Genomic DNA, 27,686 nt, shown 5'->3' with positions numbered 1-27,686 from the left:
TATTGATTGATTTACTGTTCTGTGGGAGCTATCTTGTAGGGGTCGTGGGGCAAAGCATCTCTTTCCTTTCATCTCGGACTGATGTGGACAATTTTGTTATACAGACTTCCCAGGTCATTAGTAACCCTTATATTAGAGTTTTAATATTACTAATTAATATGGCTGATATATTACATATTTTGTGGAATCCGGACTCATCTGGGTATCAGAGAGGACAAATTTGGGATGGAAACGTGTTTAAATGCCCCCTGAAGCGGCCAGTCCCATGGTGGCAGGGTGTGTGGATGAATTTGGGCAAATTCCGAGGACGGTTATCACCTCCTGTAACCTGGGATTTTACAGCTGAAGAGATAAAAAACCCTGCTTTACTGGCACTCTACCTGATAGAAGGGTGTCTTACCTACCCTAATGAGGCCCATGAGATTCAGGCACTATACTGGGGCTTAGCCTCTGCCTACCGAGCCGAGCTCTAGTCCTCTCAGAGAGCTATGGTTGAAGTGGAAACTCCAATGGTACCTGAGACCACCATGGTTGAGTCAGTCGCAGTCCAGTCCTCTCAGAGAACTATGACCAAGATGGAAATTCAACCTGTATCTGAGACCACCATGGTTGAGTCAGGGAATCAAACAGCAACCACAGTGGTTGCCCCAGTAGTGAAAAAGAAACAGTGGAAAAGGAGTTCTAGTCCATATCATTGATTAGTAAGGGCAGAAGAGGAGGAAGAGGAAAGGTTAGAAGAAGAAGCTGGTCCTTCAGTAAGGAGATCAGGAGAAGGAGTGAAAGAAATCAAAAAGGAAATGGAAACTGCTCGGTCCCTCACTTCGTCAGAACTTAGAGATATGCCAAAAGATTATTTTGACAGATCCCAAATCACGAAAAACACAGGGATGCAGATAAGCAGACACTTCCTTATTATGCAGTGCTGGGAAAACAGGGGGGATAGCTCCTCCTTAAGTGCTTCGTTGTATAGTTACCATCTTCAGGGTTTTTATATGGCTCAAACAAAAGAATCACATTTTCCAACACAAGCATGCATAAAATGTCCATCTATCAATTTAGCCCTTCACTTTGATTGGTTTCCAACAAACAAAAAATTTCCAAAAAGCTACCGAATACATTTACCAGGGTCTTATTGTTAAATTAACAGTGAAGGTAACCTAAGAAATACATTTACCAGGGTCTGGTAGCTAATGTAACAGGTCCCTATCAGGTGTGGTAACTTAATCAATAGATATTTGAGTTATTTGCAAGTGCTTAGCTAATTGATTGAACTATAACTAGGTGGTTAACAAGTGCTTAACAAGTGCTTGACTACCTATTGTGATGATATTGTCATGTTAGAGCTCCAGAATGAACTTCAGTCAAAAGCAACCAAGTGGTATGCTCGGACTGACATCGCTAATGCATTTTTCTCAATTCCGTTGGCAGCAGAGTGTAGGCCATAATTCGCCTTCACATGGAGAGGTGTCCAATATACCTGGAATCGATTGCCCCAGTGGTGGAAACATAGTCCTACTATTTGACATGATGTAATTCCAGACTGTGCTGGGAATGGGTAATGCCCCCAAACATTTACAGTACATTGATGACATAATTGTATGGGGCAACAAGGCAGAAGATGTATTTGAGAAAGGGAAAAGAATAATTCAGATTCTCCTAAAAGTTGGTTTTGCTGTAAAAAGAAACACAGTAAAGGGACCTGCCGAAGAGATACATTTTTTTGGCATAAAATGGCAACATGGGTGTTGACATTTGCCTCTGGATGTTGTGAACATAAGTGCGACTATGTCTGAATCATCTTATAAGAAAGAAACGCAAGCTTTCCTGGGCCTTGTAGGATTCTGGAGGATGCATATCCCAGGTTATAGTCAGCTTGTGAGCCCTCTTTTAGGAGTAACCAGAAAGAAGAACTGTTTTGAGTGGGGCCTTGAGCAACAACAAGCTTTTCAACAAATTAAACAGGAAATAGCTCGTGCAGTCGCCCTTGGGCCCATTCGTACAGGACCAGATGTGCAGAATATCCTCTACACTGCCGCTGGAGAGCATGGTCTCACCTGGAGTCTCTGGCAAAAAACATCTGGAGAAACCCGAGGTCGACCATTAGGGTTTTGGAGTCGAGGATCAGAAGCCCACTAAATCCCAACTGAAAAGGAAATACTAACAGCATATGAGGGACTTCGAACTGCTTCAGAAGTAATTGGCACAGAAGCTTACCTCCTCTTGGCACCACGCCTGTCTGTGCTACACTGGATGTTCAAAGGGAAAACCCCTTCTATGCATCATGCAACCAGCGCTACATGGAGTAAGTGGATGCTATCTTGGCTGGGGAAATCTAATTGCCCAGGAATCCTGGAAGAGATCATGGACTGGCCAGAAGCCAGGTATTTTGGAGCATTGCCTGAGGAAGTAGCTCGTGCCCAAGAGACACCACCATATAATGAACTATAAGAAGATGAGAGACATTATGCTTTGTTTACTGATGGAACCTGCCGCATGGTAGGAAATCATCATAAGTGGAAAGCTGCTGTGTGGAGTCCCACATGACGAGCTGTTGAGGCCACTGAAGGAGAAGGTGAGTCGAGTCAGTTTGCTGAAATCCAACTAGCTGTAAAGAAGTGGCCAGTACTCCATACTGACTCCTGGATGGTACTAACGCCCTATGAGGATTGCTACAGCAATGGAAGAAGACCAACTGGCAGCACAAGGGTAAACTCATCTGGGCTGCTGCATTATGGCAAGACATTGCCGCTCGGGTGGAAAACATGACTCTGAAAGTACGTCATGTAAATGCTCACATGCCCAAAAGCCGTGCCACTGAAGAACAATAGAACAACCAACAGGTACCCAAAGCTGCCAAAATTGAAGTAGCTCAGGTAGACCTAGACTGGGAGGGTAAAGGTGAGCTATTTATAGCACGATGGGAGCATGAAACATCAGGGCGTCTGGGAAGAGATGCAACATATAGATGGGCTCGTGATCGAGGGGTGGACTTGACCATGGAAGCCATTACACAGGTCACGCACGAATGTTAAGCATGTGCTGCAATCAAGCGAGCCACACGAGGCCGATGGCTTGGTTTTCAATATGGTGAGGCCTGGCAAATTGACTATCTTAGACCACTAGCACGAACACGCTAAGGCAAGCGTTATATACTCACCATGTTGGAAACAACTACCAGTTGTTGGAAACATACTCTGTAAACCATGTCACTGCCCGAAATAATGTCTAGGGTCTTGAAAGGCAAGTTTTGTGGTGACACGGTACTCCAGAAAGAATTGAATCGGAAAATAGGACTCATTTTCGAAATAATCTCATAAAGTCCTGGGCAAAGAATCATGATATTGAGTAGATATATCACACCCCGTATCACCCACAAGCCTCTGGAAAGATTGAAAGATATAATGGATTACTAAAGACCATGTTGAGAGCACTGGGCAACTGGAACACTGAACACACAGTTTCTCCTGGCCTGGATTTCCATCTTAATGGATGAGACATAAGTTATGGCCTGCTCCAGTGAACATCTATAGAGCATGAAAGATATAAGAATGTTTTTTGGTTTTTTATGCAAGAGGTAATACAAGAATGATGTTTGTCTGTTGAAGAGTGAGGGTATTGGTTAATGAGAGTATATAAGAACATATATGGGTTGTTGAGATGGTTTGTCTGAGCATGACATAAATGGTATGGAATAAGGAGTGTAGACTGTAGTGGGTCTGGGATGTTAGCGACTTTCCACAGCAGTGCTGTGCTTACTGTTGATATCAATATCATGAGTACTGCTCGCACAGCATCAGGACTGTCCATCCAGCATTCCTTCCCCCACCTTCACCAATAGCTGTGGGTGAGAACAGTCTTGGGAGGGACCACGTACTGAACAGCTGACCCAGGCTGACCAAGGAGATATTCCATACCATATGACGTCAGCTCAGTAATATAAACTTGGGGAGAGGAGCAGGAAGGGGAGGCAAGATTCATTTCTGGCCTTCCAAAAGCAACCGCTACGCGTACCGAAGCCCTGCTTCTCGGGAGGTTTCCGGACATCGCCACAGATGGGAAGTAGAGAGTAACAACTTTATGTGCTTTTGCTTTTCTTCCCGCGAGCGCGGCATTGCTGTTTCTTTATGAAAATGCTTTTATGTCAACCCACGAGACTCTCATCTCATTTTCTCCCCTTCCCCGGCTTTCTGAGGAGGTGGGTGATAGAGTGCTGTGGTGGGCACCTGGCATCCAGCCAGGGTCAAGCTACCAAAGTGGCAATGTGCTAGCTGCTGTGCTGGTGTATTTGGGATAACTCCCAAAGGAAAGCAGCTCCAAAGGTGGCACAGTGCTGGCTGATAAGCTGCACGGGAACTTACGTACCACTGTGGGTGGGCTTCTGCGTAACTGCATTCTTGTAACTTTAAAACACATTGGCGTGACTTCTAACGGCAGCCTGTATTTTCATAGAGAGCTGGGAAGACCAAGTGCACGGAATTGTTGATAGCTCCCACATGAAAGCGGCTGCAAAGGTGGCACAGTACTTGGTCATAGGCTACACGGGGATCAACGTTACACTGTCGGTGGGATCTATGTAACTGCTTTCTTGTAGATCCCAGACGCAGTGGCGTAACTTGTACTGGCAGCCTCTATTTTCAATGGGAACTGAGGAGTGCGGGGGATTGGAGATAGCTCCCACAGGAAAGCAGCTGCAAAGATGGCATAGTGCTGGTGGATAGGCTACACGGGGACCTACGTACCACTGTAGTTTGACTCTGCATACCTGCTTTCTTGTAACTCCCAGACGCAGTTTTTGTCCGAGTCACGGCACTAAATTGTTATAGATTGCTGTGATAAAGTTCACTAGGCAATTTAAGTGACTCATGGATCAAATTTATTAAGCAAGCGTCAAATAAGCAAAACAGCGCTGGGCGGCCAGGAGACTGCTCCACCAATGACTCGCGACCCCCCGTCCGTATCACAGTCCTTTTATATAGTCCTGTGTACTCTGCGCATGCGCCCGTCTTGCTACTAGGGAGTCTTCTTCTGCCTCCTGGTCGTCGTAGGGTGGTCGCTGGGATGAAGTCAGTAGTGTTCCTCTAGTGGCCTGCTCATGAACTCTTCTCTTGATTCTTTTCAGCTCATGCGCAACCTATTGTACCTCCTATAAGCACCTTAGTCAACTGCACCAAACATGACCTTTTCCATTACAATCCCCCCTTTTCTTTTCCTCATTTCGTTCATCAGATCTCCTAATAACATCTTGAACCATTTCTAAAATAGGTGTTCACTTATTTCATCCTCTCTATTGGCTAACTGCTCGTATTACTTCCTAACCAGCATTAAGGGGGCTGCTTCTAGCCTGCTTTTTACAATCTCAGTTACCGTATTGAATACACAAGGCCCAATCGTCAGTGCTAATACCAGTAGAATGACAGGCCCAGCTATAGCTGACAATAATGTCGTGAGCCAAGGGGAATAGTTGAACCATGACTCATACCAGGCTTGTTACTGTTCCCTTTCTCGTTTTCGTTTTTCCAAGTCCTCCCGTAATTTTGTCATCGTGTCTCTCACTATACCGGTATGATCTGCATAAAAACAGCATTCTTCCCCTAGGGTTGCACACAGTCCCTCTAGTAAAAACAGCAGATCCAACCCCCAGCAATTTTGTAAAGCTACTTCTGAAAGCTTAAAATTTCTGGTTCTGCTGCACTAGAGATGTAATCCCGGTCCCTGCTCCCGCTGCCCCAATTGCCATCAAGGTAGCTATAGTTAGGGCTGTCAAAGGCTCCCGCTTATGCCGGATCGCTCCCGTATTCCAATGATTACAGACAAACTCTTCAGGGTGATATAAAATGCGTGGAACAATGGTTACCTGAATACAGTATTCATTGCTGGCATTAAATACCTTTAAGGAGAGGCATGGGGTTACATCGATTTTTTAACAAACCTACTTGGAGTCGTTCACTCTGATTGCCTCATAAAATGGGAGGTTCATGCTATAACATAGCCAGCAGCGCTCCATAACATTTGGATTAGGATAGTTAACCACTCCATCCGCCAGATAACAACATACCATCCCTGGATAACGGATGGGGCCTTTATCAAATAAAATGATACTTTCCTTTTTAGTTTTTCACCCCACATTCTTTTAGGTGCAGCACTTTTGCCCTTCTTAGAGGTAGGCTTGTGTAGTGGGTCTGGGACGGTAGTGATTTTCCACAGCAGCTCCTGCAGTGCTGTGCTTACTGTTGATATCAATATTATGACTACCGCTTGCACAACATCGGGGCTGTCCCTCCAGCATTCCTTCCCCCACCTTCACCAATAGCTGTGAGTGGACATGATCTTGGGAGGGACTATGGCCAGGACAGCTGACCCAGGCTGACCAAGGAGATATTCCATACCATATGACGTCAGCTCAGGAATATAAACTGGGGGAAAGGAGCAGGAAGGGGAGGCGAGATTCATTTCTGGCCTTCCCAAAGCAACCGCTACGCGTACTGAAGCCCTGCTTCTCGGGAGGTGGCCGGACATCGCTGCTGATGGGAAGTAGAGAGTAACAGCTTATCTGCTTCTGCTTTGCTTCCCGCGCGCGCGGCTTTGCTGCTTATTTATTAAACTGCTTTTATCTCAACCCACGAGATTCCCATCTTATTTTCTCCCCTTCCCTGGCTTGCTGAGGAGGTGGGGGGTAAAGCGGTGTGGTGGGCACCTGGCATCCAGCCAGGCTCAAACTACCACAGCCCTTTTGGCGCCCAACGTGGGGCGAGATAATAGCAGATTTACATTAACTGCATTGCAATTACAGTAAACCAATGAGAGCAAAGTTCCTGTGCTGGTCACGGAGCCTTGCTGTTATGCAGCTTATCTTACACTTTCTAATGTTTGGGAACATGATGCTCCTAACATTGACTCTCGGCTGTGCTTTAACCTTAATAGCTTTGCTAAGCTGGCTATATAATTTTGTGAAGAGGATGAAAGGGCCTGGGAACATGATGGCCCAAATAATAATAGCAAGTCTCATTCTGTTACTGATGAATTTAGTGTGCTGTGGGAGCTATCTTGTGGAGGCCATGGGGCAAAGCACCTCTTTCTCCTCAGCTCGGACTGATCTAGACAATTCTGTTACACAGACTTCCCAGGTCCTTAGTCACCCTTATACGAGAGTTTTAATATTACTAATTAACATGGTTGGTATATTATATATCTTGTGGAATCTGGAGTCATCTGGGTATCAGAGAGTACAAATTTGCGATGGAAACATGTTAAAATGCCCCCTGAAGCGGCCAGTCCCTGGGTGGCAGGGTATGTGGATGAATTTAGGCAAATTCCTAGGACGGTTATCACCTCCTGTAATCTGGGATTTTACATCTGAACAGATAAAAAACCCTGCTTTACTGACACGCTACCTGATAGAAGGGTGTCTTACCTACCCTAATGAGGCCCATCAGGTTCAGGCACTATACTGGGGCCTAGCCTCTGCCTACCGAGCTGCATTCCAGTCCTCTCAGAGAACTGTAATTGAAATGGAAACTCAAACGGTACCTGAGACCAACATAGTTGAGTCAGTCGCAGTCCAGCCCTCTCAGAGAACTATGGCTGAGGTGGAAATTCAAACTATACCTGAGACTACCATGGTTGAGTCAGGGAACCAAACAACAACCACAGTGGTTGCCCCAGTAGTGAAAAAGAAGCAGTGGATAAGGAGGTCAAGTCCATATCATCGATTAGTAAGGGCAGACGAGGAGGAAGAGGAAAGGCTAGAAGAAGAAACTGGTCCTTCGGTAAGGAGATCAGGAGAAGTGAGAGAAATCGAAAAGGAAATGGAAACTACTCGGTCCCTCACCTCAACAGAACTTAGAGATATGCGAAAAGATTACAGTCGCCAGCCAGGTGAGCGGATTGGTGCCTGGCTGCTCCGATGCTGGGATAACGGGGCTGACAGTCAACAATTGGAAGGCAGAGAAGCCCAACAGCTAGGATCTCTTGCTAGGGACCGGGGAATTGATAAAGGCATTGGAAAGAAAACCTCAGTTTGTAGTCTCTGGAAACGACTCCTCTCAAGTGTACGGGCAAGATACCCATTCAAGGAAGACCTTGTAAATGCCCGAGGAAAGTGGACTAGAGCTGATGAAGGGATCCAATATCTAAGGGAATTAGCTGTGTTGGAAGTCATCTATGGTGATCTGGATAATGTCGAGGCCTCCACAGATCCAGACGATGTCCAGTGTACACGGGCCATGTTGAGAAAAGTGATCCAGAGTGCCCCAGCTACATATTCTAATATCCTGGCAATGGTGTATCATCCAGACATGGACATACCAACAGTGGAGAGGGTATCTTCTTGGTTACAGAACTATGAAGAGAGCCTCTGCACCTCCTCATCAGTGTGGGATGATGGCCTGATTGTTAGATCTGCCTCAAGAACTCAGTCATCCACTGTCCCGACCAGGGGAAAGGGAAGTCCCAGACGCAGGAGTACACCGCGAAATGAACTCTGGCTCTTTTTGCGTGGCCAAGGAGAGGATATGAGGAAGTGGGATGGTGAACCCACTTTTAAGCTAGAAGCGCGTGTACGTGAACTAAGGGGGAAGGCAGCTGTTAGAAAAGGACCGCCCAGGAGAGCTGTCAGCAGAGTGGCTGCCAAACCAAAAGAGGACAATCAACAATCTCCAAGACATAGAAGAACTGCAACTACTTCCTTCAAAGCCAATGAGGAGACTTCAGGTCTGCAATTGCAAGGATCAGATAGCGAATACTCTGATGAAGAACAGAAATAGAGGGTCCCTGCCTCCAGCCAGGAGGAGGAAAGGGATGACCGAATCTACTGGACTGTGTGGGTTCGATGGCCTGGCACATCAAACCCACAAAGGTATAAAGCCTTAGTAGACACAGGGGCACAGTGTACATTGATGCCATCAAGGTATAGAGGCACAGATTCTGTCTGGATCTCTGGAGTGACAGGGGGATGTGAAGAATTATCTGTATTAGAGGCTGAAGTGAGCTTAACAGGGGACAAATGGAAAAAACACCCCATTGTGACTGGTCCAGAGGCCCCTTGTATTCTTGGCATAGATTACCTCAGGAGAGGGTACTTCAAAGACCCCAAGGGGTATCGATGGGCTTTTGGTATAGCCACTGTAGATACAGAGAAAATCAAACAACTCTCTAATTTACCTGGCCTCTCAGAAGACCCTTTTGTTGTGGGATTGCTGCAAGTTCAAGAGCAACAGGTACCAATTGCTACCAGGACAGTGCACCGGAGGCAATATCGCACGAACCGAGATTCCCTGGCTCCCATCCGTGAGTTGATTCATCAACTGGAGGCTCAAGGAGTAATTAGCAAAACTCATTCTCCATTTAATAGTCCCATATGGCCTGTGAAAAAATCTGATGGAGGGTGGAGGTTAACAGTAGACTATCGTGGCCTGAACGAAGTGACACCACCACTGAGTGCTGCTGTACCAGACATGTTAGAGCTCCAGTATGAACTGGAGTCAAAAGCAGCCAAGTGGTATGCTACGATTGACATCGCTAATGCATTCTTCTCAATTCCACTGGCAGCAGAGTGCAGGCCACAATTTGCCTTCACATGGAGAGGTGTCCAATATACCTGGAATCGATTGCCCCAGGGGTGGAAACATAGTCCTACTATTTGCCATGGTCTAATCCAAACTGTGCTGGAAACGGGTGATGCCCCTGAACATTTACAGTACATTGATGACATAATTGTATGGGGCAACAAGGCAGAAGAAGTGTTTGAGAAAGGGAAAAGAATAATACAGATTCTCCTGAAAGCTGGTTTTGCTATAAAAAGAAACAAAGTAAAGGGACCTGCACAAGAGATACAGTTTTTGGGCATAAAATGGCAAGATGGGCGTCGGCATGTGCCTATGGATGTTGTGAATAAAATAGCTACTATGTCTCAACCGACTAATAAGAAAGAAACACAAGCTTTCCTGGGCCTTGTGGGATTCTGGAGGATGCATATCCCAGGTTATAGTCAGCTTGTGAGCCCTCTCTTTAGAGTCACCAGAAAGAAGAACTGTTTTGAGTGGGGCCTTGAGCAACAACAAGCTTTTCAACAAATTAAACAGGAAATAGCTCGTGCAGTCGCCCTTGGGCCCATCCGTACAGGACCAGATGTGCAGAATATCCTCTACACTGCCGCTGGAGAGCATGGTCTCACCTGGAGCCTCTGGCAGAAAACATCTGGAGAAACCCGAGGTCGACCATTAGGGTTTTGGAGCCGAGGATATCGAGGATCGGAAGCCCACTACACCCCAACTGAAAAAGAAATACTAGCAGCATATGAGGGACTTCGAGCTGCTTCAGAAGTCATTGGCACAGAAGCTCATCTCCTCTTGGCACCACGTCTGCCTGTGTTACACTGGATGTTCAAAGGGAAAACCCCTTCTATACATCATGCAACCAGCGCTACATGGAGTAAGTGGATGGCGTTGATTACACAACGATCTCGGCTGGGGAAATCTAATCGCCCAGGAATCCTGGAAGAAATCATGGACTGGCCAGAAGGCAGAGATTTTGGAGCATTGCCTGAGGAAGTAGCTCGCGCCCAAGAGGCACCACCATATAATGAATTGTCAGAAGATGAGAGGCATTATGCTTTGTTTACTGATGGATCCTGCCGCGTGGTAGGAAATCATCGTAAGTGGAAAGCTGCTGTGTGGAGTCCCACACGACGAGTTGTTGAGGCCACTGAAGGAGAAGGTGAGTCAAGTCAGTTTGCTGAAGTGAAGGCTATCCAACTAGCTCTAAAGATTGCAGAACGAGAGAAGTGGCCAGTACTCTATCTTTACACTGACTCCTGGATGGTGGCTAATGCTCTATGGGGATGGCTACAGCAATGGAAGAAGACCAACTGGCAGCGCAAGGGTAAACCCATCTGGGCTGCTGCATTATGGCAAGACATTGCTGCTCGGGTGGAAAATATGACTCTGAAAGTACGTCATGTAGATGCTCATGTGCCAAAAAGCCGTGCCAATGAAGAACAATGGAATAACCAACAGGTAGATAAAGCTGCTAAAATTGAACTAGCTCAGGTAGATCTAGACTGGGAGCGTAAAGGTGAGCTATTTATAGCTCGATGGGCCCATGAAACATCAGGACATCTGGGAAGAGATGCAACATATAGATGGGCTCGTGATCGAGGGGTGGACTTGACCATGGAAGCCATCACACAGGTCACCCATGAATGTGAAACATGTGCCGCAATCAAGCGAGCCACACGAATCAAGTCTCCCTGGAACAGAGGCCGATGGCTGGGTTTTCAGTATGGTGAGGCCTGGCAAATTGACTATGTTGGACCACTACCACGAACACATCAAGGCAAGCGGTATATACTCACCATGGTGGAAGCAACTACTGGTTGGTTGGAAACATACTCTGTCAACCACGCCACTGCCCGAAATACTGTCTTGGGTCTTGAAAGGCAAGTTTTGTGGCGACACGGCACTCCAGAAAGAATTGAATCAGATAATGGAACTCATTTTCGAAATAATCTCATAAACTCCTGGGCAAAGAAACATGGCATTGAGTGGATATACCACATCCCCTATCACCCACAAGCCTCTGGAAAGATTGAGAGATATAATGGGTTACTAAAGACCATGTTGAGAGCACTGGGCAATGGGGCATGGAAGCAGTGGGATAAAAATTTAGCAGAAGCCACTTGGCTGGTCAATAGCAGAGGTTCAACTAACCGTCCTGGTCCTGCCCAAACAAAACCACTACATACTGTGGGAGGAGATAAGGTCCCCGTAGTGCACCCAGGGAAATGGCTGGGGAAGGCAGTATGGGTTGCACCTCCCATGGGAAAAGGCAAACCCATTCGTGGGATTGTCTTTGCTCAAGGGCCTGGCTGTACTTGGTGGGTGATGAGAAAGGATGGGGAAACTCGATGTGTACCTCAAGGAGACTTAACCTTGGGGGAAAAATAACCTGTTATGTGAGTTATCTGTTGTAGATGAACTTTGCAAGAAAAACCGAACAAGTGGACAAACCAAGCCGGTGCTGGTGCCCAACACTGAACATACTGTTTCCCCTGGCCTGGATATTCATCTTGATGGATGAGACAGAAGTTATGACCTGCTCCAGTGAACATCTACAGAGGATGAAAGATATAAGAATGTTGTTTGTTTGTTTGATGCAAGATGCAAGAGGGAATACAAGAATGATGTTTGTCTGTTGAAGAGTGGGGGTACTGGTTAATGAGAGTATATAAGAATGTATATGGATTGTTAAGATGGTTTGTCTGAGCATGACATAAATGGTATGGAATAAGGGGTGGAGACTGTAGTGGGTCTGGGACGGTAGTGATTTTCCACAGCAGCTCCTGCAGTGCTGTGCTTACTGTTGATATCAATATTATGACTACCGCTTGCACAACATCGGGGCTGTCCCTCCAGCATTCCTTCCCCCACCTTCACCAATAGCTGTGAGTGGACATGATCTTGGGAGGGACTATGGCCAGGACAGCTGACCCAGGCTGACCAAGGAGATATTCCATACCATATGACGTCAGCTCAGGAATATAAACTGGGGGAAAGGAGCAGGAAGGGGAGGCGAGATTCATTTCTGGCCTTCCCAAAGCAACCGCTACGCGTACTGAAGCCCTGCTTCTCGGGAGGTGGCCGGACATCGCTGCTGATGGGAAGTAGAGAGTAACAGCTTATCTGCTTCTGCTTTGCTTCCCGCGCGCGCGGCTTTGCTGCTTATTTATTAAACTGCTTTTATCTCAACCCACGAGATTCCCATCTTATTTTCTCCCCTTCCCTGGCTTGCTGAGGAGGTGGGGGGTAAAGCGGTGTGGTGGGCACCTGGCATCCAGCCAGGCTCAAACTACCACAGCTTGGGATCTTAGGATTCCCAATTTGAGGCTTTGAGAGACTCTATACCCCACTCCCTGTACGCCTCTGCCTCCTTCACCTACTCTTTTGTATAAAGCAGTGAGATTTACGATCTTCTCGGCAGCAGTCGTAATCTTCAGGGGTATTCTGTGTCTCCTTATAGGCCTCTTTCCTTTTGCCTTTTCCTCCAGCACCCATGGGGTGCCTGAAACACAGACTTTCACATCCAGGTCTCGGTTCTATGGGCCTTCTGCTTATAAAGCACCCTTTTAAAAACTTAAATTACAAACCTCACTCGATTCAGATTGTTTTATTCTTCTAAGCTATTTCTATTCCACGATCTGTTACTTTAAAATAGATATTACAGCCCCACCGATTAACTTACACCTTTCTGATGATCACAATTTAAACATTACACTGTAATATTTTACAAAAAGGAAATCACTCCACTCTGCTCCTCAGTCAACATGTCACTTTTTACACAGCTTAAGTTTCAGTTCTCCTGGCACCTCTGCAGCTTCCCTCTGATCCTGGGAAATTGGTCCTTAAATAAGACAAGAAAAGGACCCTCCCATCGGGGAGATTAAAGATGATTCTTTCCAGGTTTTTATCAAGACTTTGTCCCCAGGATTAATCGTGTGGATAGCAATATCTAAGGGTGGTCTCTGTACCACCATTCCCTTTTCCTTAATTTATTCTGTCTTTTCAACATTTCAATAATATATTCCTGCAAATATCCTTCTTCTATGCTAGGATGTTCCTGAGGGATCTCTAAATCATAAGGCATCCCATACAACATTTCAAACGGAGAAGCCCTTGTGTCTGTCCTTGGTTGCGTCCTTATGTTTAACAAAGCTAAAGGTGCAGGACATTTTTCTTTCTAACATTAATTTTGTTAGCGGTTTCTTAATTTCTCCATTCATTCTCGTCACTCTTCTGGAACTTTGGGGATGCCACGGGGTATGGTATTCCCATTTACTTCCCGTAGGAGCCAATGCCTCAGGGTATCATTTGGCTCCCCATACTGGTGGTTTCTATTTCTAATTTTGGAGAGTGGATTAATATACCTTCATATTTTAAGAGCCTAGCATCAGTTATCCATTTTTCTGCCTTTTGTTGTAATACCTCCCCTGAATGTTATGGGGAGAAAACACCTTTAACTCCCCTCCAAAGGTAACAAATAAAAGGTTTTCTAACATCAGGCAGGCAAAGCGCAGGAGCATTAATCAAATCCACTTTTAAATTCTCAAAGTCTCTTTCATCTTCTTCGGTCCATTTAACCAATCCATCTCCAGTTTATTTCTGGTACAAAAATTTTACTTTCTTACTAAAATTTTCAATCCATTGCCTGCAATATCCCAACAGACCTAAAAGCTGTCTAACTTGTCTCTTTCTCTTTGGAGCTTGTAGGGACAGTATCCCATTTACTCGATCTGGATCAAGTTTCTTACTTCCCTTTATAAAACAGTGTCCCAAATATTTTACCTTTTCTTCAGCAAACAGTAATTCAGATTTAGACACTTTCAACCCTTGTAAACTCAGGAAATTAAGCAATTTAATACTTTCCTGTCTAACAACTTCTTCGTCTCTCCCTGCTAATAATAAATCATCCACATATTGAACTAAAATAACATCTTTGCCTAGCTCATAATTTCTCAAGATCTGTTCTAGTGCTTGTCCAAAAAGATTGGGGGACTCTCTAAATCCCTGTGGTAATACAGTCCATCTCAACTGTTGTTTTCTATGGGTGTCAGGATCTTCCCATTCAAAAGCAAAATAATCCCTGCACTCCTCTGCCGCGAAGTTTTCGGCTCTTGGCCTGAAAAACCAGACTCGAAGTCTGCAACCCAGACTCTAAGTCTGAAAAACCCAGGCTCGAAGCCTGAAACCAGGCTCAAAGCCTGAAACCAGGCTCGAAGCCTGAAACTAGACTCTAAGTCTGAAACCAGACTCTAAGTCTGAAACACCCAGGCTCAAAGCCTGAAACACCCAGGCTCGAAGCCTGAAAAACCCAGGCTCGAAGCCTGAACAACCAGCTCCAAGCCTACTTCATGCGGCGATCAACCCAGGGTCTGATTCTCAGCTGGGTGGGAAAAAATCAGTCCTACTCAATGTGAGTGATAGCAGAAATCTTCTCCTTTATTGAGAGCAGACTCTAACTTATATACACAGCAGCTTCAAAGCTAGCTCGGCAACAGCAGCTAATAGATTACACTCTTATGTTCATCCTACCTGCGGTTTCTGCGATAAGCAAGCTCCCTCACATTTTCCCATCTTGTTTTTCTCCGAAGTTGTTTTCCACCTTGAGCTGTTAGCTCGTTAGCTGAAAACAGCCCGACCTTGAGAGAGCAGAAAGCGGCCTGCTGTCTACGCTAACTACGTGACAGCAACTGCTTTAACCATGGCTCTGACTCTGGTCTTGATTGTGCATTAAATTCATATAACTAGAACTCAGATTGCCTTGCCCCGTCAGGCCTAACATTATACCCTGGGGTCCATGTCCATTCTCCCTTAACCACTCCTCCACAAATCCCCCGTTTTGTTTTTGCACAATCAAGACTGAGTCAGTCAATTTATGCACTGCCTTCATAACACAACTATATACTATTCTAAACATTACAAGCAAAAGCAAAATAACCAAAATCCATCTTAATCCTTCTTTGATTAACATAGTCAACCAAGGTGACAACCCCCCAAAAGCTGATTGAAGCCAATTATCAAAAGGGTTATAACCCACCATAATATTCTTAGCATGAACCTCTTAATATGCCAAAGCTTTGTGAATAGATTCACTATGATCAGAAAGATTAAAACAACACATGCCTTCAAAGTCTTGACATCCGTGCCCTTGTGCCAACAGCAAAAAATCAATAGCTGCACGATCTTGCAATAAGGCATGTCTAAGGCTTTTCTGGTCTGCTAACAATTTTTCAATAACATCAGTAGTAACATTAGCTTGCTGTTCCGACCAACACACTAGTTTTTCTAACTGTCGTAAGGCCTGGGCTGCAGACAACCCAGGTACAAATGCTGAAGCAAATACATTCGCTGTAATGGACCACAATTGTACTTTACCATAACAGTCTCCTTTTAAGTTGTGGGTATCTCTTGTCTTCCGTAACTTGGTAATTTTTAACCAGTCCTGCTGTCGAGGAGCAAACAAAGTTAGTTTCCCTAAATAACATGGTTTCTAGATCTCTCTCTTGATCTACAGTAAATGTCTCCTCCTGAGCAATGAGGATATCATCCATGTAATGATACACAAGTGCATGTCTAATACTACTTACATCACTAATCAAGCCTTCTAATGTCATTGAAGTTTGGTTACTTTGTTTGCTAAGTCAGCATCCTAATTTGCATAGCTGAGTTAATAAAGCAGATATTCTTACACCTGGAGCAAATATACTAGTTGCTATTATTGCTGAGGGAGACCAAAAGTAACATGGTCATCACATTCACCAGTAAATGCATGCACAAATTGTTTTGGACAATGATGTTTCTAAATCATTGTGTGATTAGGCATCAAGATCGTCAGTTGTCCCAAACTGCGTGGTTCCCTTTGTAATCTCGAAGGTATCCCAGGCCATGCCTGGTCCCCACAGACCAGAAAAATTCCCTTTGGTAACTGCATAGGCACAAGACTAGGCCTGGATCTTTTTGGTGAAGTATAATTGCACCGAGATGTTGCGTTCTTATACACGCCCAGGATGGGATCCACATTCTGTCCCAAATGTTTTGGTATTGCTGGTAAAATTAAACATAACACAAAAATTCATCTTTATAGATCTCAATAATTCTAACTCCTATGGCTCTGTTGTCATTATTGGCAACCATGAAATGATCAAATCCCAACTGTCAACTTTGCCATTACCCTTAACTAAGGGATTTGTTTTTAATGCATTTGGTATAGGCCATTGTGCCACATCTAATGGAACTCCCACCAAACAGGTAGAAAAATAATTATCTGTAGTGGCCATTGATAAACATATTGTAGACTGATTGATTGCTTTGACCAGTGTAATCCACATGTTTTGCTTGGTTTGTTGAAATTGCCTAAAACCATTTACCACAATCATTTGAAGCATCAACAGTATGACAAAATCCATTTTTTTTTTTTTTACTCCTGATAAAAAAAAATCCTTCACCAATGAGTCTAAAACACAAACCACCTTTTAGCTTCTCAATGTCAAAATGTTCTGTTCCTGACACCTAAAACACCTTAGAAAGTTTCCACTGTAAGAAAACCACTATTCATCATCACATTTACAGCAAAATGCATAACATCACGACCAACAGTTTTTACAGTCTTTGAGGCAAGAGACTGAGGATGGAAAGGACGAGCCCAGCGGTCCGTGAGGGCTGGGGCCGGTGGTGTCGGCGCGCGGTGTGTGGGGGGGGGCTCCGGAGACACTGACCGTGCGCGGGAAGCGACTGAGCGGCGGCGGCTGCGGATGGAAGGGGTGGGGGGTTCTGGCTCACTCCGTGCCGTCCCCGGCGCTGGCGGCGCAGTCGGTATTAGTCTCTCCTGTGTTTTCTTTGTCTCCCCTCTCGTGCCCGATGGTGCCCAGTCTAACACGGGGTCGCGCTCCCCCACTGTCCTCTGATCGTCCTGCGCTGCACCCCCGCCCGACTCCGCCCACTTGGCATTCCCCTGCAAGTCATCCCAGGGGTAACTCGTCGGGTTGGGCTCTGAATGGGGAGTAGCTCTCCCGCGGGGGCTCTGCTCCGAAGGCCCTTCGCCTCTCTGACTTTGTAAAACTCTTGTGTAGAGAAGAACCTTTTTTTTTTTTTTTCTTTTTCTTTTCTTTTTTTTTCTCAGCACGCCCCGCTCAGCGACGGGCTGCGCACCGGGCTGGCTTTCAGTGGCGACAGGCAGTGTTTCCATGGTCTCTTGTCGCTCCAATTTCTTTAATACGTCCTGCAGGAACCTGTCCGTTCCCTTGTCTGTCTCCTTCAGCCTCCGCGAAACAGTCAACGCCTGGGCTGCAGGCATTTCTTTTAAAGTATTTAGCACATCTCTCCAAAGGAGACCTAGATCTTTACTGATCTTACTATTGTCCTTATCACCACTAATAGTGGCTTCCCAGAAAAGGTTTCCAATTTCTCGCCACTCACCAGAAAAGGGAGGTGAGACATAATCAGTCCAGATACCAAACAGTCCAGCTGTTGGCTCGGCTACAGTCTCAGGCATATCAAGCTGCTGAGTCACAGCAGCGGCCAAATCCTTTTCCAACTTATACTTTTTCAAACAGTTAATTACTTCTCTCCACTGTTTCATCAGTTTCCGAGCAGTCTTATCTTCATCTATAACCAAGTCCCAAAGACAAGTCTCATATGCTCTCCACTCCTCCTCATCAAAATATTTCTCAGAGTCTTTAAAAAAGCCTTTACAATTACCATGTACAAATAGACCAGATAAATCGGTCAATTTTAGGTCCACCCCCGCTTTTCTAAAAAGCGATGTAAAAGTGAGAGTGCTACCTCCTTTTCCATGTTGTCGGATGGATCCTCGTCTCACCGCAACCTGTAGTCACTCCCCCGGGTACAGCAACCTCTGCTTGGGATTCAGCAGGCTTCCACCTCCGACGACTGCCTCTGCCTCCGGATTTTCAAGTCTCAGCTCCCCGCAGGCAGGCTCCTTACCCGGTAACACGCAGTGATGGTCCCTGTTCGGGCGCCATATGCCACGAAGTTTTTGGCTCTTGGCCTGAAAAACCAGACTCGAAGTCTGCAACCCAGACTCTAAGTCTGAAAAACCCAGGCTCGAAGCCTGAAACCAGGCTCGAAGCCTGAAACCAGGCTCAAAGCCTGAAACCAGGCTCGAAGCCTGAAAAACCCAGGCTCAAAGCCTGAAACCAGGCTCGAAGCCTGAAACCAGACTCTAAGTCTGAAACCAGACTCTAAGTCTGAAACACCCAGGCTCAAAGCCTGAAACACCCAGGCTCGAAGCCTGAAAAACCCAGGCTCGAAGCCTGAACAACCAGCTCCAAGCCTACTTCATGCGGCGATCAACCCAGGGTCTGATTCTCAGCTGGGTGGGAAAAAATCAGTCCTACTCAATGTGAGTGATAGCAGAAATCTTCTCCTTTATTGAGAGCAGACTCTAACTTATATACACAGCAGCTTCAAAGCTAGCTCAGCAACAGCAGCTAATAGATTACACTCTTATGTTCATCCTACTTGCGGTTTCTGCGATAAGCAAGCTCCCTCACATTTTCCCATCTTGTTTTTCTCCGAAGTTGTTTTCCACCTTGAGCTGTTAGCTCGTTAGCTGAAAACAGCCCGACCTTGAGGGAGCAGAAAGTGGCCTGCTGTCTACGCTAACTACGTGACAGCAACTGCTTTAACCATGGCTCTGACTCTGGTCTAGATTGTGCATTAAATTCATATAACTAGAACTCAGATTGCCTTGCCCCGTCAGGCCTAACATTATACCCTGGGGTCCATGTCCATTCTCCCTTAACCATTCCTCCACACTCCTCTCTCAGGGAAGATGCCCAAAAGGCATCCTTAAGGTCTATCACACTATACCACTGATACTCTGGACTCAATTGACTCAATAAGGTGTGTGGGTTAGCTACCAGAGGAAACCTAGTAATAGTTCTCTCATTTATCTCCCAGAGGTCATGTAGTAATCTTTAAGTCCCATCAGATTTCTTTACTGGCAATATGGGAGTATTGTAAGAGGACATACAGGGCTCATGTAGTCCCTTAGATATTAGTCTTTCTATTTCTGGTTTTAAGCCTTGTCTACCTTCTTGTGACAAGGGATATTGCTTTACCCTTACCGACAGCCCAGGGTTTTTCCTAAGTCTATAATTAAGTCTCTCCCTAATAAATTATAATCAGCCTCCAGAACTAACAAAAAGGATCCTACAGCATATTTTTGCTGCTTCAGATTCTATCAGTACCTCCTTCACAAGAGATACTTTAAATGGTTCCCCTTTTGCCCCTACTACTTGTATTTTCTCTGAAGATATCTTACACCCCTGGGGCAATCGCTGGATTGTAGATCTCTCAGCCCCAGAGTACACTAAAAATTCTACTTCCTGACGCTGAGGACCTCACTTTAGTTTCCTTACTCTTTTGTTTTCCACAGGGAGAATCATTCCAAAATTTTATCATCATCCCCAGAGGACTTTCTGAGGAAATATCTGGCAGTCTGTCCTTATGCCACCCATGAGATCAGAGGGCTTGCTCTTCCTTTGTCCCATCATCCAGAGTGCCCTTGACATGTTTTCACAATCGTTCCCCTCAGTCGTGACCCACGCCCTCGCGGGCAATGGGAACTGCATTACTGGAGGGTCCGCACTCTCTTGATCTCCTTGAGACCTCTCAGTCACTCGCACTCTAGGATACCCACCCCAACTGAAAGGAACCATGCAAATTCTTACTCAATCCAGAGTCTTCGTTCAGATCTTCGTGCACAAAAATGATGGGATACTGCAGGTTTATTTGCTTATTTGCCAAATTTGGAGGGGGTTCTGAATACAGAGTTTGGCAATGGAATTTCCCACACCAGGGCCATCCGCAGATGGGGCGCCCCCGTAGTCCGGGAGTCCAATACCAAATCTACCTGTATCCGAGTCACGACACCAAATTGTTATAGTTTACTGTGATAAAGTTCACTAGACAATTTAAGTGACTCATGGATCAAATTTATTAAGCAAGCGGCAAATAAGAAAGCAGTGCTGGGCGGCCAGGAGACTCTGCACCAACAACGGCTCGCGATGTCTCCCCGATATCACAGTCCTTTTATACAGTCCTTATCAGTCGGGTGCATCGCTCCCTGGTGTACTTTGCACATGTGCCCGTCTTGTTACTAGGGGGTCTTCTTCTACCTTCTGGTGGTCGTAGGATGATGGCTGGGATGAAGTCAGTAGTCTTCTTCGTCTAGTGACCCGCTCATGAACTCTTCTCTTGCTTCTTTTCAGCTCATGCGCAACCTATTGTACCTCCTATAAGCATCTCAGCCAACTGTACCTGTTCACATTGTAGAAACTTTACGGTTAACAGTTTACAAGATTTTTAAAATGACTTTAAATGATTCCTTGCACAACTATTCTTTCCTGAATTGATTAACGAACATGACCTTTTCCATTAAATAACGGCAGCCTTTATTTTAAATGGGAGCTGAGCAGGCCAAGTGCGCTGGATTGGGGACACCTCCCACAGGAAAGCAGTTGCAAAGGTGACACAGTGCTAGCTCATAGGCTACACGGGGACATATGCACCTCTGTGGATGGGTTCTGCATACCTGTTTTCTTGTAGCTCCCAGACGCAGTGGCGTAACTTCTACTGGCAGCCTGTATTTTTTTAATGGGAGCTGAGCAGGCCAACTGCGAGGGATTGTAGATAGCTCCCATAGGAAAGAAGCTGAAAATGTGGCACAGTGTTAGGTCATAGGCTACACGGGGATCTAAGTATCACTGTACGTGGGGTCTGCGTACGTGCTATTTTGTACCTCCACGACACAGGGGTGTAACTTTTACTGCCAGCCTGTATTTTCAATAGGAGCTGAGCAGGGTAAGTGCATGGGATGAGAGATAGCTCCCACATCAAAGCAGGTGCATAGGTGGCACAGTGCTGACTGATAGGCTACACGGGGACCTAGGTATCACTGTAGGTGGGCTCTGCATACCTGCTCTCTTGAAGCTCCCAGATTCAGTTGCGTAATATCTACAGGCAGCCTGTATTTCAAACGGGAGCTTAGACGACGGAGAATTGGAGATAGCTCCCAAAAGAAAGCAGCTTAAAAGGTAGCTCTACTGGGTCTTGGATGGTAGTGATTTTCCAGAGCAGCTCTTGCAGTGCTGTGCTTACTGTTGATATCAATATTATGACTACTGCTCGCACAGCATCAGGGCTATCCCTTCAGCATTCCTTCCCCCACCTTCACCAATAGTTGTGGGTGAGCACAATCTTGGGAGGGACCACAGCCAGAACAGCTGACCCAGGCTAAGCAAAGACATTTTCCATACCATATGACGTCAGTTCAGTAAAATAAACTGGGGGAGAGGAGCAACAAGGGGAGGCAAGATACATCTCTGGCCTTCCAAAATTTACCGCTGCGCCTACCGAAGACCTGTTTCTTGGGAGGTGGCTGGACATTGTTGCCGATGGGAAGTAGAGAGTAACAGCTTTATCTGCTTTTGCATTGCTTCCCGCGCGTGCGGCTTTGCTTTTTCTTTATTAAACTGCTTTTATCTCAACCCACGAGATTCCCATCTTATTTTCTCTCCTTTCCTGGCTCGCTGGAGAGGTGGGGGATAGAGCGGTGTGGTGGGCACCTGGAATCCAGACAGGGTCAAAATACCTCAGCCTTTTTGATGCCCAACGTGGGGCGATATAATAACAGTTTTACATTAAAAGCATTTTAATTATAGTAAGCCAATGAGTGCAAAGTTCCTGTGCTGGTCACAGAGCCTTGCTGTAATGCAGTTTATCTTACACTTTGTGATGTTTGGGAACATGATGCTACTAACACTGACTCTGTGCTGCACTCTAACCTTGATAGCTTTGCTAAGTTGGCTGTATGATTTTGTGAAAAAGATGAAAGGGCCTGGGAACATAATGGTCCAAATAATAAAGGTGAGTCTCATTCTATTACTGATGGATTTAATGTGGGAGCTGTCTTGTGGAGGTCGGGGGGCAAAGAACCTCTTTCCCTTCAGCTCGGACTGATCTAGACAATTTTGTTATACAGACTTCCCAGGTCCTTAGTCACCCTTACATGAGAGTTTTAATATTACTAATTAACATGGCTGCTATATTACATATTTTGTGGAATCTGGACTCATCTGGGTATCAGAGAGGACAAATTTGGGATGGAAACATGTTAAAATGCCCCCCAAAGCAGTCAGTCCCTGGGTGGCAGGGTATGTGGATGAATTTGGGCAAATTCCTAGGACGGTTATCACCTCCTGTAACCTGGGATTTTACACCTGAACAGATAAAAAACCCTGCTTTACTGGCACGTCACCTGATAGAAAGGTGTCTTGCCTACCCCAATGAGGCCCATGAGGTTCAGGCACTATACTGGGGCCTAACCTCTGCCTACCGAGCCGCACTCTAGTCCTCTCAGAGAACTATGGTTGAAGTGGAAACTCCAATGGTACCTGAGACCTCCATGGTTGAGTCAGTGAAAGTCCAGTCCTCTTCAGAGAACTATGGCCGAGGTAGAAATTCAACCTGTATCTGAGACTACCACAGTTCAGTCAGGGAATCAAACAACAACCACAGTGGTTGCCCCAGTCGTGAAAAAGAAACAGTGGATAAGGAGGTCAAGTCCATATCATCGATTCGTAAGGTCAGAAGAGGAGGAAGGGGAAAGGTTAGAAGAAGCAGCTGGTCCTTCACTAAGGAGATAAGGAGAAGAAGTGAAAGAAATCGAAAAGGAAATGGAAACTTCGAGATATGCGAAAAGATTATGTTGATGGACCCCCAATTGCAAAAAACTTATCTACACGGGAATGCAGATAAGCAGACACTTCTTTATTATGCAGTGCTGGGAAAACAAGGGGGATATCTCCTTCATAGGTGTTTTCTTGTTACTTACCATTTTCAGGGTTTTTATATGGCTCAAATAAAAGAATCAAATTTTCCAACACAAGCATGCATAAAATGTCCCTCTATCAATTTAGCCCTTAACCTTGATTGGTTTTCAAAAAACAAAAAATTTCCAAAATCACAGTGATTGGTCAAAAAAGATATCAGTCCTTTTGTTTTAGCAACAACTAAGGTAACAGCCAAGGTTACATTTACAAATACATTTACCAGGGTCTGGTAGCTAATGTAACAGGTCCCTACCAGGTGTGATATGTAACTCTTGCAGTTTGATCCTTATGGGATTCAGATGAATACTTACTTAATCAATAGGTGCTTGAGTTATTTGCAAGTGCTTAGCTAATTGACTGAACTATTACTAGGTTGTTAACAAGTACTTAACAAGTGCTTGACTACTTATTTTGAAGTTGTTAACTAAAATAATTGTGTATCTGCAACAATTACAGTCTCCAGCCAGGTGAGCTGATTGGTGCCTGGCTGCTCTGATGTTTGGATAACGGGGCTAACAGTCAGCAATTGGAAGGTAGAGAAGCCCAACAGCTGGGATCTCTTCTTAGGGACCAGGGAATTGATAGAGGCATTGGAAAGAACACCTAAATTTGCAGTCTCTGGAAACGGCTCCTCTCAAGTGTAAGGGCAAGATACCCATTCAAGGAAGATCTTGTAAATGCCCGAGGAAAGTGGACTAGAGCAGATGAAGGCATCCAGTACCTAAGGGAATGTGTTGGAAGTCATTTTAGGTGGTCTAGATAATGCTGAGGCCTCCACAGATCCAGACGATGTCTAGTGTACACGGGCCATGTTGAGAAAAGTGATTCAGACCGCCCCAGCTACATATTCTAATATCTTGTCAATGGTGTATCACCTTGACATGGATATAACCAACAGTGGAGAAAATATCTTCTTGGTTACAGAACTATGAAGAGAGCCTCTGCACCTCCTCACCACTGTGGGATGATGGCCTGACTGGCAGAACTGCCCCAAGAATTCGGTCATCCACTGTCCCGACCAGGGGAAAAGGAAGCCCTAGACACAGGAGTACAGCACGAAATGAACTCTGGAACTTTTTGCGTGGTCAAGGAGAGGATATGAGGAAATGGGATGGTGAACCCACTTTTAAGCTGGAAGCACATGTACATGAACTAAGGGGGAAGACAGCTATTAGAAATGGACCACCCAAGAGGGCTGTAGGCATAGTAGCTGCCAGAACAAAAGAAAACAATCAGCAATCTCCAAGAACTGCAAACACTTCCTTTGATGGCAATGAGGAGACTTCAGGTCTAAAATTGCAAGGATCAGATAGCAAATACTCTGATGAAGAAGAGAAATAGAGGATCCCTGTTTCCAGCCAGGAGGAGGAAAGAGATGATCGAATCTACTGGAATTTGTGGATTTTATGGCCTGGCACATCAAACCCACAAAGGTATAAAGCCTTAGTAGACACAGGGGCACAGTGTATATTGATGCCATCAAGGTATAGAGGTAGAGATTCTGTCTGGATCTCTGGAGTGACAGGGTGATGTGAAGAGTTATCTGTCTTAGATGCTGAAGTGAGCTTAACAGAAGACAAATGGGAAAAGCACCCCATTGTGACTGGTCGAGACGCCCCTTGTATTCTTGGCATAGATTTCTTGAGGAGAGGGTAGTTTAAAGACCCCAAGGGGTTTCAATGGGCTTTTTGTATAGCCACTGTAGATACAGAGAAAATCAAACAACTCTCCATTTTACCTGACCTCTCAGAAGACTCTTTGGTTGTGGGATTGCTGCAAGTTCAAGAGGAACAGGTACCAATTGCTACCAGGACAGTGCACCGGATGCAGTATCGCACGAACAGAGATCTCACGGCTTCCATCTGTGAGTTGATTCGTCAAGTGGAGGCTCAAGGACTTCTTAGCAAAACTCATTCCCCATTTAATAGTCCCATATGGCCTGTGAAAAAATCTGATGGAGGGTGGAGGTTAACAGTAGACTATCGTGGCCGTAATCAAGTGACACCACCACTGAGTGCTTTTGTACCAGACATGTTAGAGTTCCAGTATGAACTTGAGTCAAAAACAGCCAAGTGCTATGTTACGATTGACATCGCTAATGCATTTTTCTCAATTTCGTTGGCAGCAGAGTGCAGACCACATTTCGCCTTCACATGGAGAGGTGTCCAATATACCTGGAATCATATGTGGAAACATAGTCCTAATATTTGTCATGGTCTAATCCAAACTGTGCTGGAAATGGGTGATGCCCCTGAACATTTAGAGTACATTGATGACATAATTGTATGGGGCAACAAGGCAGAAGAAGTGTTTGAGAAAGGGAAGAGAATAATTCAGATTCTCCTAAAAGCTTGTTTTGCTGTAAAAAGAAACAAAGTAAAGGGACCTGCACAAGAGATCCAGTTTTTGGGCATAAAATGGCAAGATGGGCGTCGACATGTGCCTCTGGATGTTGTGAACAAAATAGCGACTATGTCTCAATCAACTAATAAGAAATAAACACAAGATTTCCTGGGCCTTGTGGGATTCTGGAGGATGCATATCCCAGGTTATAGTCAGCTTGTGAGCCATCTTTTTAGAGTAATCAGAAAGAAGAACTGTTTTCAGTGGGGCCTTGAGCAACAACAAGCTTTTCAACAAATTAAACAGGAAATAGCTTGTGCAGTCGCCCTTGGACCAAAGACCAGATGTGCAAAATGTCCTCTACATTTCTTCTGAAGAGCATGGTCTCATCTGGAGCCTCTGGCAGAAAACATCTGGAGAAACCCGAGGTCGACCATTAGGGTTTTGGAGTCGAGGATGTCGAGGATCAGAAGCCCACTACACCCCAACTGAAAAAGAAATAATGGCAGCATATGAGGGACTTTGAGCTACTTCAGAAGTCATTGGCACAGAAGCTTGCCTCCTCTTGGCACAACGTCTACCTGTGCTACACTGGATGTTCAAAGGGAAAACCCCTTCTATACATCATGCAACCAGCGCTACATGGAGTAAGTGGATGGCACTGATTACCCAACGATCTCGGATGGGGAAATCTAATCGCCCAGGAATCCTGGAAGAAATCATGGACTGGCCAGAAGGAAGGTATTTTGGAGCATTGCCTGAGGAAGTAGTTTGTGCCCAAGAGGCACCACCATATAATGAACTATCAGAAGATGAGAGGCATTATGCTTTGTTTACTGATGGATCCTACAGCATGGTAGGAAATCAACGTAAGTGGAAAGCTGCTGTGTCGAGTACCACACAATGAGTTGTTGAGGCCACTGAATGAGAAGGTGAGTCGAGTCAGTTTGCTGAAGTGAAAGCCATCCAACTAGCTCTAAAGATTGCTGAATGAGAGAAGTGGCCAGTACTGTATCTTTATACTGACTCCTGGATGGTGGCTAATGCCCTATGGGAATGGCTGCAGCCATGGAAGAAGATCAACTGGCAGAGAAAGGCTAAACCCATCTGGGCTGCTGCATTATGGCAAGACATTGCCGCTCGGGTGGAAAACATGACTCTGAAAGTACATCATAGAGATGCTCACGTGCCCAAAAGCCGTGCCACTGAAGAACAATGGAACAACCAACAGGTAGACAAAGCTGCCAAAATTGAAGTAGCTCAGGTAGACCTAGACTGGGAGCGTAAAGGCGAGCTATTTATAGCTCGATGGGCCCATGAAACATCAGGACATCTGGGAAGAGATGCAACATATAGATGGGCTCGTGATCGAGGAGTGGACCTGTACCATGGAAGCCATTACACAGGTCACCCACGAATGTTAAACGTGCTGCAATCAAGCGAGCCACAGGAATCAAGACTCCCTGGAACAGAGGTCGATGGCTGGGTTTTCAATATGCTGAGGCCTGGCAAATTGATTGCTACCACGAACAAACCAAGACAAGCGTTATATCCTCACCATGTTGGAAGCAACTACCGTTTGGTTGGAAACATACTCTGTAAACCATGCCACTGCCTGAAATACTCTCTTGGATGTTGAAAGGCAAATTTTGTGGCGACACGATACTCCAGAAAGAATTGAATCAGACAATGGGACTCATTTTCAAAATAATCTCATAAACTCCAGGGCAAAGAACATGACATTTGAGTGGATATACCACATCCCCTATCACCCACAAGTCTCTGGAAAGGTTGAAAGATATAATGGATTACTAAAGACCATGTTGGGAGCACTGGGCAATGGGGCATGGAAGCAGTGGGATAAAAGCTTAGCAGAAGCCACTTGGCTGATTAACAGTAGAGGTTCAACTAACCGTCCTGGTCCTGCCCAAACAAA

Source organism: Colius striatus, chromosome W (genome assembly GCF_028858725.1).
Source record: "Colius striatus isolate bColStr4 chromosome W, bColStr4.1.hap1, whole genome shotgun sequence".
NCBI classification, from domain to species: domain Eukaryota; kingdom Metazoa; phylum Chordata; class Aves; order Coliiformes; family Coliidae; genus Colius; species Colius striatus.
The sequence above is the reverse complement of the archived record's forward strand: the minus strand, read 5'-3'. Positions refer to the sequence as shown.